Source organism: Adiantum capillus-veneris, chromosome 30 (genome assembly GCF_014529385.1).
Source record: "Adiantum capillus-veneris isolate H3 chromosome 30, ASM1452938v2, whole genome shotgun sequence".
NCBI classification, from domain to species: Eukaryota; Viridiplantae; Streptophyta; class Polypodiopsida; order Polypodiales; family Pteridaceae; genus Adiantum; species Adiantum capillus-veneris.
The window spans coordinates 15,252,656-15,264,374 of NC_140960.1; the positions used below are offsets into that span (position 1 = coordinate 15,252,656).

Genomic DNA, 11,719 nt, shown 5'->3' on the forward strand with positions numbered 1-11,719 from the left:
TCAATGATTTTGACTCGAGCTCCTTCTCCCCTCACAACCCATTAGCTGCAGCCCTGCTCAATGGCATCGATCATCATAGCCCCCTTCTCGACAGTGCAGAAAATCTTGAAGCCACGAGGATACTTCAACATGATTTTGGCTTCTTCTCTCAGCAACCAGCTCACCCTCAGCATGCAAGTGGACTTGCGGGTTTTACTGAGAGCCCTCCCGCTCCAACCACCCATGGCTCTGCCCCGGGCACTCAACAGGGAGGAAGCGGTAAGTCTGCTGCTGCAGGAGGCATTCAACCGAATGGAACCGGTAAGCCCTATGTTATTCTGCATGCACTTCAGGTTAGAAAAACCCAGAATGACTTGGAAAATAGGGCCCTGATAGGGCTTCTCGCTGGCCCTCGCCCACCAACAGACGTGCTACGTGGGTGGATTCAAAACCAATGGGGGGCAATAGGGGCCGAATTCGAGACTATACAGGACCTCCCCAAAACCAATATGTCTTCGTGTTCAAAACTGCAGATATGGAATTTCGAGTGCTAAGCACGGGCCAATGGTTGCTACGAGCGACCCCCCTCTGCCTATTCAAATGGAACAAGGACTACAAAGCGGAGAGCGATTCCCTCAATCACTTCCCTATTTGGGTGGAGTTCCCGAACCTCCCCCTTCACTATCAAAATCACCTCAAAGCCATAGGAGCGCAGCTACGGAAAGTTCTAGGAGGCCGACCTAGAGGGAATTACATCCATGCATGGCACCCACAGGCCCTCATTGAGATGGAAATTTCAATTGAGCTCCCCCAATCTATGGTAATCACATTAGATGACGGCGTGTGTTTCGAACAAGCCATAAGCTACAAGCACCTACCGAATGCCTATTTCCACTGCGGAACGGAGGGGCACTTCATTAGAAAATGCCCAAAAAAAAACCCTGAACCAGACCAAGCCCCTCCTAACGCTACCCTAAACAAAAGCAGCTTGCAAACATCTCCGACTGTCTCCCCACCGCAACCCCCCAAGCCAAAGAAATCAATGGCCCACAAAACTTAGTTGGATAAGGGTAAATGCAAGGCCCCAACAGATTCGCCCTTCTAGCTTCATTACCAGAGTGGGAGGATTCGGATGTGGCAGAGTCCATTGAACCAGACTTAGAAGAAGAAGAGGATGCTGACACGAGACTGGAAAGACAAGTGAATCAGGCTGATCATTCGGTAGCCCCAAGCCAAAACAAGGCGACCACAAGCAATGACCCTAACAAAGAAAACATAGCCCTAGCTCAGAAGGCAACTGTTGAGGTAGGTCCAGCCCCTATGGAAGTTCAGAAGGACAACAAGAGGGGACACACCTCAATGTCACAAGCCTCTCCTCAATCCTAGTCCAAAAATTGCAAGGATAGACACACTCCCCGATGAAAGTTGTTTCTTGGAATATCAAGGTCTTTCAGACCCACTCAAAGCAAAGAAAATTAGGGCCTGGCTCAACAATTTTCATGTCGATATCATTGGACTACAAGAGATAAAAACTCTAGGGGACGAGCTCTCCCAAAGGCTTTTTGTTATCTCTAAAGAGCACCTCTGCACTGCTCCTCGCATGAAAGGGGATCGGGTGGTATAGCAATCGGCATACCCCAAATTTGGAAGGTGAATCCAGCGAAATCTGGCAAAGGAGCCTACTGGGTGGGAGTGACTGTAGAGTCCCCTGTCCAATGCATGATTTTGTCTATTTATGCAGGTGACTTTGTCAAAGACAGAACCCAATTGTGGAAACAAATTATAGCCCAAAAATGAGCCCACCATTCTCATTGGTGATTTCAATATGGAAGAAACCATAGAAGACCGTTTCCTACACCGAGGCAATGTAATCTCTGGATCAGAGCTTCAGGAATGGAACCAGCTGAAGGACCACCTCGATCTGTGGGATGTCGAATCTCATAGAGAGTTCACATGGTAGAACTACTCAAAAGGCCTCAATGCTAGAAAAGCCAGATTAGATAGATGCTACATAAGCACTTCCCTAGCCAAAAGCTTTATTAAATCCAAACCCAGGCACAAGTCTTGTATCTCGGACCACTATCCTCTAGTGATAACTTTGGATGATAAATGTAGGAAAATTAGGAACCACTGGTTCCACACGGACACCTCGTTGTTTTAATTAGAAGAAGTGCAGAGTAGCATTAAGGCAATATGGGTGCAGGCTTTCTCAAAGGGACTCACTCCATATAAGGCATGGACATTGGCAATAGCAAACACTCAAAAAACTCTTATAATGTTCAGGAAAAAAATAACAAAAAGAGCCGGGCCTTGCAACTTCCCTCGTTCCACACTAGCTTCGAGTGTTGTGATTAAAGGATGTGATCCTATGGCAAAAAGCAGGGGGTCCAAAGGGCATCCCTGCTTAATAGATCTTTTGACCTCAAAAGAGCCCACAATTCTATCGTTGAATAGGATCTTTGACGGGCTTCCAGCCCCTAGTATACGTACTAGATGACAAAGGCGATGCCCAAAGCCCAAAGCTTCCATGACGGCTTCTATATATGTCCATGCTATTCTATCATAATCCTTATCCAGGCCCAACTGCAGCAGAATGCTCTCTTGCTTTGTGATAGTTGTGTATTCACTGCCCACCAGTGCTTCCAAGATGTTATCGTAAATGGACCTTCCTTTGATTAACCCATGTTGATGGGCAGAGATGATCTTGGTTAGTAAGGGGGCTAGTTTGAGGGCTACTGCTTTAGTGATAATGTAGGCCAATGACATCACCGTTATAGGGTGCCAATGTTTCAATTGAGAACAACATATCTATTTTGGGATGGGTTTGATAAGCCCTCTCTTTACACTTATCTCCAATGACCCTTTGACAATGGATTTATTGGCCAACCTTGTGATTGGGACCTTGAGATCATCCCAAAATTATCTATAGAATTCCACCGTCATCCCATCCCAACCAGGGGACTTTTCCTTGCCAAGGGCTTGCAATGCTAGTGAACATTTGTCTTTGGAAAATGCCCTTTCCAAGATAATAGCTTCTGAGTGGGGAATCTTCTTATTGACACTCTGAAGTAAGGTCCCTCTCGCTTCTTTCACTTCTTGGGGCTGGATCTCTGGCCGTCCAATGATTTGACTAAGATAGCTCAACCCAAGCCATCCAACATACTGGAGGATCCTATTCTATCCCTGCTCTTTTCTACCATATTGAAGTCACCAACCAACAACCACTCACCTTCAATAGGAGTATCTCTAAGATGCATCCATAGTTTAGCTCTATCTTTTGCATTGCAAGGGCCATACACATTCACAATGTTGAAGGGATTCCCTTCCCATCTAATTCTAATCCCTAGGATTCTGCCCAATGGGTGGTTTAGAACCAACTTCGGCTCCAATTCTCTGTCCGCAATGCTAAGGATGCCACTGAAACCGTTACTTCCTTCTCCATAGAATACTAGTTTCTTTCCTAGCACCTGCTTTCTCTTGCTATGGGCATCTAAGTGGTGTTCCTAAATGGCCCAGCAGTTGACTGCCTTCTCCTTTTTTATTTCCTCCCAGAATAGGGTACTCTGCTTGTGGGTTTTCAACCCCTTTACGTTCCAAGATTGGATAGTGAGAGACTCCATCATTACTGAGGGGTTCATTGGGATAGAGAAACAAATTCTTCAGCACCCAAATCATATCCCCTCCCCCCTTTCCTTGGTCTTAGGACAATCCAGGGGTTCCAAGTCAGGGGATTTCTTTTCTTACACTTACAAATGGATTGTACAGTGGGACAATGAACCCCCCTCCTTTCAAAGGGGTGGAGGATGGATTAGATCCTTTCACCTCAAGTGTTCTCATAGCTTGCAGCACTTTGGAGTCTCTTGCCACTACCTTCACCCTTCTGGCTCTTTTCAAACCAGGGACTTGAACATTGTTGTCACTGTCATAAATTTTGGGGTAGCAGTGGGAGAAGTGATCATATTATTATTGCATGCACCTTTGGACATTCATTGTATGGGAATCAATTCCTCCACAATATTTTCCTTCATCTTTATGTCTATTTTGTCACATACCATACCTTCTTTATCCTTCCCTGCATTTTCCCCTTCGTTACTGCCTCCTTGCCCTTCCATCGGGGTTTCCATTTCACTGGGGGCCTGTGCTGCCAAAGCTGCAGTACCATTAGACTTCAAGGGGAAATCCTTGGCGAAGTGTTCAAAGCTGTTGCATTCAAAACATGATCCAAAAGTATGTTCCAAAGTTTAGCGGAATAGTAACAAGCCCAACTCCGACATTGATTACCATGCTCTTAGGTAGCGTTCAGACACATCCCAGCCTATACAAACCCTATTTGAGGTTTTGCCAAACCCTCTTGCTAGGTATAAATAAGGGAGTGCCCAGTTGACTAGCAAGCATCCTGACATTTTTCCACAGCCAACTAGGCAATCCCACAAACTCAACCCAGACCGGATGAAACCCTTGTAGAGACTCAGCTGAGTCGAACAGTGGCTCCCAAGGCACCACACAAACCATAGTCCTATTAATTACTAGGGGCCCTTTATCAAGGATCTTTTCCACATTGGAGGCCTCTTTGAATCTCACTGAACAAAAACCTTTAGCTACGTAAAAAGTACTTTCAAATGATCCTCCATGACCAAGAATTTGAGGGCCCTGAAGCCATTGAATCATCTCAAACCTGTTCGGGATTCTTCCACTGAACCTAAATACAAGCATTAGCTTAGCTTGCTTAGCAAACTGTTTTTTGATAAGTGCTAGTGGAATTGCTACAATAATAGCCTCGACAACCTCCACCTGTTGTGGCAAAGAATTTTTTTAAAGCAGAAAAGGCCCGATCTGCCAACCCGTCTTCAACCAGCCCATTGTAGTCTGTTTGGGATCAAGTTCTTTTGTTGTTGTTAGGGTCGGACTCAATCATTTTGTTGATTTCCTTGAGCTCTTGCTGAAGTCTAGCTCTTGTATTTAGTTTTTTGATATCTCCTTCACTCGGCAACCCTCTGATGAGCCTTTTCCATAATCCTTAGAGTTAGGCCCCTTGAGTATGCTAGCAAACAAAATGCGTGGCCTGCGAACAGTGGATGCACTTGACGCCTTATTTACATTCGTACAGATGGTACCCTGAGGAACCCCATCTTTGAGGGTTTTTACCTCGAATTTGAACCCTTGAGCTCAGCCCATTTTCTCTCTTGTTTCCTTAGAGGGAACTTTGTCAATCGAGACACTTTTGTCCTCTTTCATGGTTGAAGCCTTTGGCGAATTGGGGATTGACATTTCCGCGTCATACAATGGTCTCAAGACCGAGCCATCGCCTTCATCCATCGGCACGGCTAACTCCATTTTACCCACCGCTAACATCTATGAAAATTTGACAATATCTTCACTTAGGGCTAGAGCGTCGAGTTCCATTACCATGTAACGTAGACAACTAGGTGCCAAGAGAACAATTGTTTTTTGTTTTTGCTGATATAGCAACACCTTAAGTGGGTGTAATGAAGACTAGCTCTAGAAAGTAAAAACGATTATTAACAAATATTAATCGCGATTCTGACAGAGACAATAATCGCTTAATACAAGGCTTCGCAAGAGAAGACAAAATAGGCGTGCAAAAGATGAGTCGAGCACTGGCGGGTCCCGATCTACAGGCTTGGGTGATGGAGCGAGGTATACAGGGAGTTTAGGGTATGCAACTAAGAGCAAGGTTATCATAGCACCTTGGCAAATGGAGTGGATCATGCAATGAAGAGAGATGACACTAAGAGCGACGAGAAACTTCTCCCTCATCTTATCTACGCCATTGCGTGATAGTCTCAGCACAGTCGCGACAGCATGCAACAAACCCTTCTCTCCGATCCATTTGATATTTAAATCCTTTTAACAATATCATTTATCCTAAGATTTGGAGTATTTTTAAGCATATTAATAGCTAGGGATTTGTCCAAAAGAATCGATTCTAAAAGAGAAGGGTTTAAATGCCTTACTTTTAGGAAAGTGGGAATTGATTACTTTGTGGATCCCGAACAAACAAGAGAAAAGGACGCTAAAAGAGAGGCGAATGTGGACTCATAGCTAAAAACAGAGGTCGGCCATAGTAGACCACGTGAAAAGCTATGACACAAGAGACTTGAATCCAAAAATAATGATACGCAAGGAAAGGGTCCAAAAAGGGTACACCAATAATAACGCAACCTAGAAGCCTATATAAAGAGAAAGTGGGTGAGTGTAGAGAGCAAGGGTAACAAAACTCTGTAGCAAAACTTTTGCACAATGATGAGAGAGAGAAAAGCATTTGTTTCTATAAATTAAGTTGTAAGAATTTTTTGGTATAAGAATTTTTTGATCTAGGATAAACTTGTTTAATCACTATGGAAAGTTATTCTTAAAAAAGGAAGTTATTGACATGGCCTTCTCTTGCCAGATGGAACTTGCGCTTAGCTAGGAAATACCATGGTTAGTGGAGAATAATATATAGTTAGTAGCACTCGCAGCTTACGATGGGCGACTATCCCTGGTTAGCAATAGGTAAAGTTTTTATTTCTGGCTTCACAGTTAGCGAATAAGAAAAACTTTCCAAAGGCTATGTTGGTTAGATAGAGAAAATTTGTGGATAGCGACAAACTCATAAAATTGGATAACTCTTTTTGTTAAAATATAGGACTGTCTTCATTAGACCTTGTTTGAGAAAGAGTTTTTTGGGTGATTGTTGAAGGGATGTATGAAAGAGCATGTACCCAAAATCAATAGAGGAACCCTAATTAGACATGTAAAACAATGTGGTAGTAATTTAAAAACACAAGAAATGGGTGAGTACGGTGTGGAAAGTGGGAGACTAGTATCCAAAGAGGAATTCCAAAGAGCGAGTAAGATTTTTTGACCAAATAAAAAGTTGAGCAAAAAAATCATCTCAAGGAGCTTTTGTAGCCGTGTCACCTTTGGTAGCTTTTGGGACTCGATTAAACATCAAAGTCTCTTAGAGAACTCTTCCTAAGCACACCCATATAGAAGCCATCTAAAATGAAGTTTAAGTAGGAAAGAACGCACAATTCAACATCTTAGCACAACCAAAGAAATCTCCATCATAGAAATCTTACTCGAGTCTACAAACATGGTCCACACTGTGTGGAGTGCAGTATTTTGTTGATCAACTCTCCATAGTCTAGATTATACCTCTTAGTGAGTCTAAGTGCTAGTGCATTATAGTTAAGAACGCAAGCACCACTACAAGACACATGACAACTACCAACAAAGAGAGGCAAAAAAAGGCTATCTTGACATACATTTTTTGGGATGACAACTACAAGGACGAGGAGAGAGCGCGAGCGGGCTATAGGCCAAACATATATTATCGTTGCCTCTTTGCATGTTGGTGGTTGCTTGTATTTCTTAGCCTTTATCTTTGCCAATATCTTGTGTTCACACTGGCTATAGTGTGCCAGCTTGTCCTTGTTGGAGATGTTGCCTTCCCACAGGACTGCTTGCTTTACCATTGTCAATGTTTTCAATAGTTCAACAATATTTTGAGAAGAACTTGGGACACACACACACACTGAGATATACCCCTCCCCTGCGGGTCTATGCACAAAATATACAATTTATACTTTTATACAATTTTCAATATACATCAAAGTTGAGGAAGTATTTGCATAGGGAAGGAGTTCTCCGTGCCTGACCAACCATGGAGTTTAGGCCATGAGCCAGACTACATCTAGAGGTACCTAGCGACTAGTGCTACCGCGAAATGGGTGTTATGAATGAAAGTGTACTCAAGAAAAATATAACATTGTGGAGGGTGAATGTATGTGTACATTACGTTGCGGGAGAGAGAGAGAGAGAGAGAGAGAGAGAGAGAGAGAGAGAGAGAGAGAGAGAGAGAGAGAGAGAGAGAGAGAGAGAGAATATAGTGGAGGGTAAAATAGAGTGCACAAATACATGAGCAAAAGACAACAAAGAATCTTTAAATTCCTCATCTAAATGAAACATGCAACCATGTATTAATGCAATAACAAAATCTGGGTATACCATAAGATCAAAAAGTTTATCACAAAATCACTAGCAGAACATCGAACCCTATGTAGGGATCAACCAGTCCACCCATCCACTTCTGCTCTACTATGGACAGAGAGAATTTCACTTTGTCGAGAGAGAGCCAGAACACCTCCAACCTACTTGAGCCAAAAATAGGTTGAGGCCGCTTTGCCTCCCTCCATGAACCTCAACTCTGAAAGGATCCCAAGTATCAGTAGGTGGTAGGGTATCAACACCAACCATACCAGTTTTTAGGCGCCATGCCTCTTCAATGCGTAGCATCGGGTGTTTAGGCAAAGACATTGCAAAATCCCTGTCGCATTAGTCGTGTAGGTCATTCAACCCTCGACGCGCTAACCGTGTAGATGAGCCTAACAAAAAGAAGAAGACCTAGGCAACACCCTTGATCCAGCAAAGCCCCAGGTCAACAACCCTTTAGTCTAAGGCTAATCAATGTAGGTGTTCCTAGGCTTGGAGCGACGATGCCATGAGAAACATAAAACGTGAGTCCAATCACAATAGCACTTTCCATATGCACAAACAATCTTTTCCAAGCATTTAGACTATACAGGGTCTCTACCCTTACATGTCTACTATAAACCATCTAGATCAGTTCATGATCCATTCCCAAAACCCATAAACCATAATCCAATCACATCACACGGGTGAGCACTCCACCCAACTTGGGTGAGGCACGACCAGTCCTGCATAACCACTTTAGGACACAACATGGCTACAAAAAGTTTGGTAGCCTTTTGGCAACATAACCATATCTAGATGCATCCATATACAAAAAAACAATCACCGAGAAGGTGACTACTTGGAGAGAGAGAGAGAGAGAGAGAGAGAGAGAGAGAGAGAGAGAGAGAGAGAGAGAGATGATGGCTATGGATTTTAGAGCTTCTCACAGTGCTTTAGAATCAATTAGGGGATGTCAAAAGGTTCTTGCTTTGCTGCAAGAGAGCAGTGATGAGAGCTACGTAGAGGTATCCACCACGAGAGCTTCCGAAGAGCACGTACACCGTGACCATTTTTAGGTCTCAATATCAAGAAAAATGATGAAAAATAACAAAAAATGACTATTTTTGATGATTTTCTCATAGTATATACACTCATCTGGGAGATATTATCTTAAATTTCCCCTGTTGGATGATATATAAGGGCATTATTAGCTAATTTTGCAAAAAATCACATGTTAACATCAAACTTTTTCCTCCCTCTTCAAATATTGCCCTTAATTACTTAGTACTCTTCCACCCCTCCTAGATGGCGTGCTCCGGGACGACTGTGTGCATGGGTTGAACAATCATGTCTATGCATACCCATGGTTGGCTCTACCATGCTTTGAAGATTAATGCAGCTCAAACCATTATGTTGTGCAAGAGGTGGGTCTTGAGTGATTAACTCAAGGGTTTTTGATGTCGAGGCTTGTTGTTGCTGTCTTCCAAAGAGAAAATCTTGTAGCTTGTGTGCTCTTTTCTTTATTGTACCATCACGATGTCTTAGCACGTTGATTTCTTGAGCTTTTGTTACCAATAATGATTGTTGTCGAGCTTTTACTTGCCATTGATATCTTTGTTTGTCTCGGTCAAAATGGTGTGGTTGAGGTTTCTGAGACTTAACTCTCCATTGCTTGATTGATTTTGCAGTTTGCAGAGAGGGTAAGTGATCCTTTTTCTTCCAAATCCATTTTGTGTTAGGTTCCCTTCTCAGAGAAATGCGCCTGTGTGTTTTGACTCTCGAAACCATCTTTGGTTTTGTCGATGATGTTTTGGGAACCCAGATTTGAATTGGTTTGTCCTTAAGCTATGCTTTCTGTACCCAAATTTTTCTGACTCCTTGCATGCTACTTGTAGAATTTTCTTGTGGAGAGGATGGAGAAGATTGATTACTTCACGGTTTGCTTTGCTGATAGTTTTTTTCCATTCCTCCTTGCTTGGTGCACTTGGAACAATGAGTAGCATGCTTTTAGGTGATTGCTTGAGCTGATTTGTATCCCAATCTAGTACTGCTTTGTATGAGTCTGCATCCAGGGAATTCCAAGGATCATCATCTCATTCATGTGTTCATCTGGTAAGCATACAAACTGATGAGGACATGAACATCCATGTACTATCACGTTCAAGTTGACTACTCCCAATGTTGGTGTTGGGTTCTTGTTGCATCCTTTGATAGTCGCTATTCCTACTGTCAATGACTGAATTGTTGCTTTCTTGTATGTGGAATAACTAACTGCATTTACTCTAGCTCCTGTATCAACCAAAGCATTTGTGCTATGATTGTTGAGTTGTACTTTGATGTGAAGGTCCATTCCATCTAGCCATTCATCATCTATTGACACTGCATCTTTCGGCAATTCCCATTGTCAGTCATCTATTTCTAGTGTGTTGATGGGAATAGGTATTTGCTGATTCTTGAGAGTAGCTTTTCTTTTGAGCACCCAAATCCAAGATTCTTCTTGGGCTTCATCAATAACCTACTATCATTTTATCTTACTTTGCTTGGCTGCATGCATTCTTTCTAGCAAATCATTGGTTAACGGCAAATCTTACTTCTTTAAACGACACCCGCTAATCCAATTAGCCATTGGTTCACCATCTAGGGTGGACAACTTAACTACTCCACTTGGAGATACATCTTTCAATGATAAACAGTTCGTTTCCCTTTTTCTTAAACTTGGGAATGTGTTGCTTAAGGGAATATACTAAAACTAAGTCCCCTCTCTTGAAGATTCTTGTAATGAGATGGGAATCAAAAACTATTTTTGTTTTCGTTTTTGTGCATAGATATGCGCTACAGCAATTAGCCTTTGCTCATCTAGCTTCTCTAAATCTTCAAGTCTTTCTGAAAATTCATATCCAGTCCACTCAAGATTCTTTGCTACCCTTAGTGTCGGCAATAGAAATTCTATTGGCAGTATGGCATCAAGACCATACACAAAGTTAAAGGGTGTAGCATTTAAATCTATTTTGAATGAAACTCAATAAGCCCATAGAGCAGCATGGAGATTAATTTCCCAGTTTTTCCTTCCTGAACTAATCACTTTAGTTAACACCGAGCTAAAAATCTTATTCGTATGCTCAGCTTGTCCGTTTGCTTGTGGGTGATAAGGAGCTGACTTGTTATGGATGACCATAAATTCTTTAAGTAGATACTCGATTACCTCATTGAGGAAATGAGTTCCTCTATCACAGACAATTTCTATTGGCAGTCCATATCTTGTGAACACATATTCATATAAGAATGTGGCAGTGGTTTTGGTATCATTCTTTTGAGTTTCTTTATCCTCGGCCCACTTAGTCAAATAATCCATAGCTACAATAATATATTGAGCTTGGGTTCTATAAGCAGGTGGCTGTATTGGCCCAACAAAGTCTATACCCCATTTTGCGAAAGCTCTAGCTCCCATCATTGGTCTTAAGAGCATGCTATCTACTCGTGTTGGCATTTTTGCTCATTGGACAAGCATCACATCTTCAAACATATTCTTTGGCATGTGGTAAAAGTGTTGACCACCATATGCCTGCCATCAAGATTGCTCTTGTAGTCTCACTAGAAAAGTGACCTCCACCTAATCCGGCAATTGCTTGTTCTATAATTGGAATATATTTGTATTCATTTGCACAAATATGTAGATGTTAATCCTTACCTCTTCAATACAATTGATTTCTAATAAGAGAATAATCTCTTGCTTCAGTTTCAATTGCTCTTTAACGGTGTT

At 42.3% G+C, this 11,719-nt stretch overlaps 1 pseudogene; it reads right to left on the reverse strand.

The window, feature by feature from the left end:
- Positions 1 to 1,513: 1,513 nt before the first annotated feature.
- LOC147417581 (uncharacterized) lies at positions 1,514 to 11,446 on the reverse strand (annotated as a pseudogene).
- Positions 11,447 to 11,719: the final 273 nt, after the last annotated feature.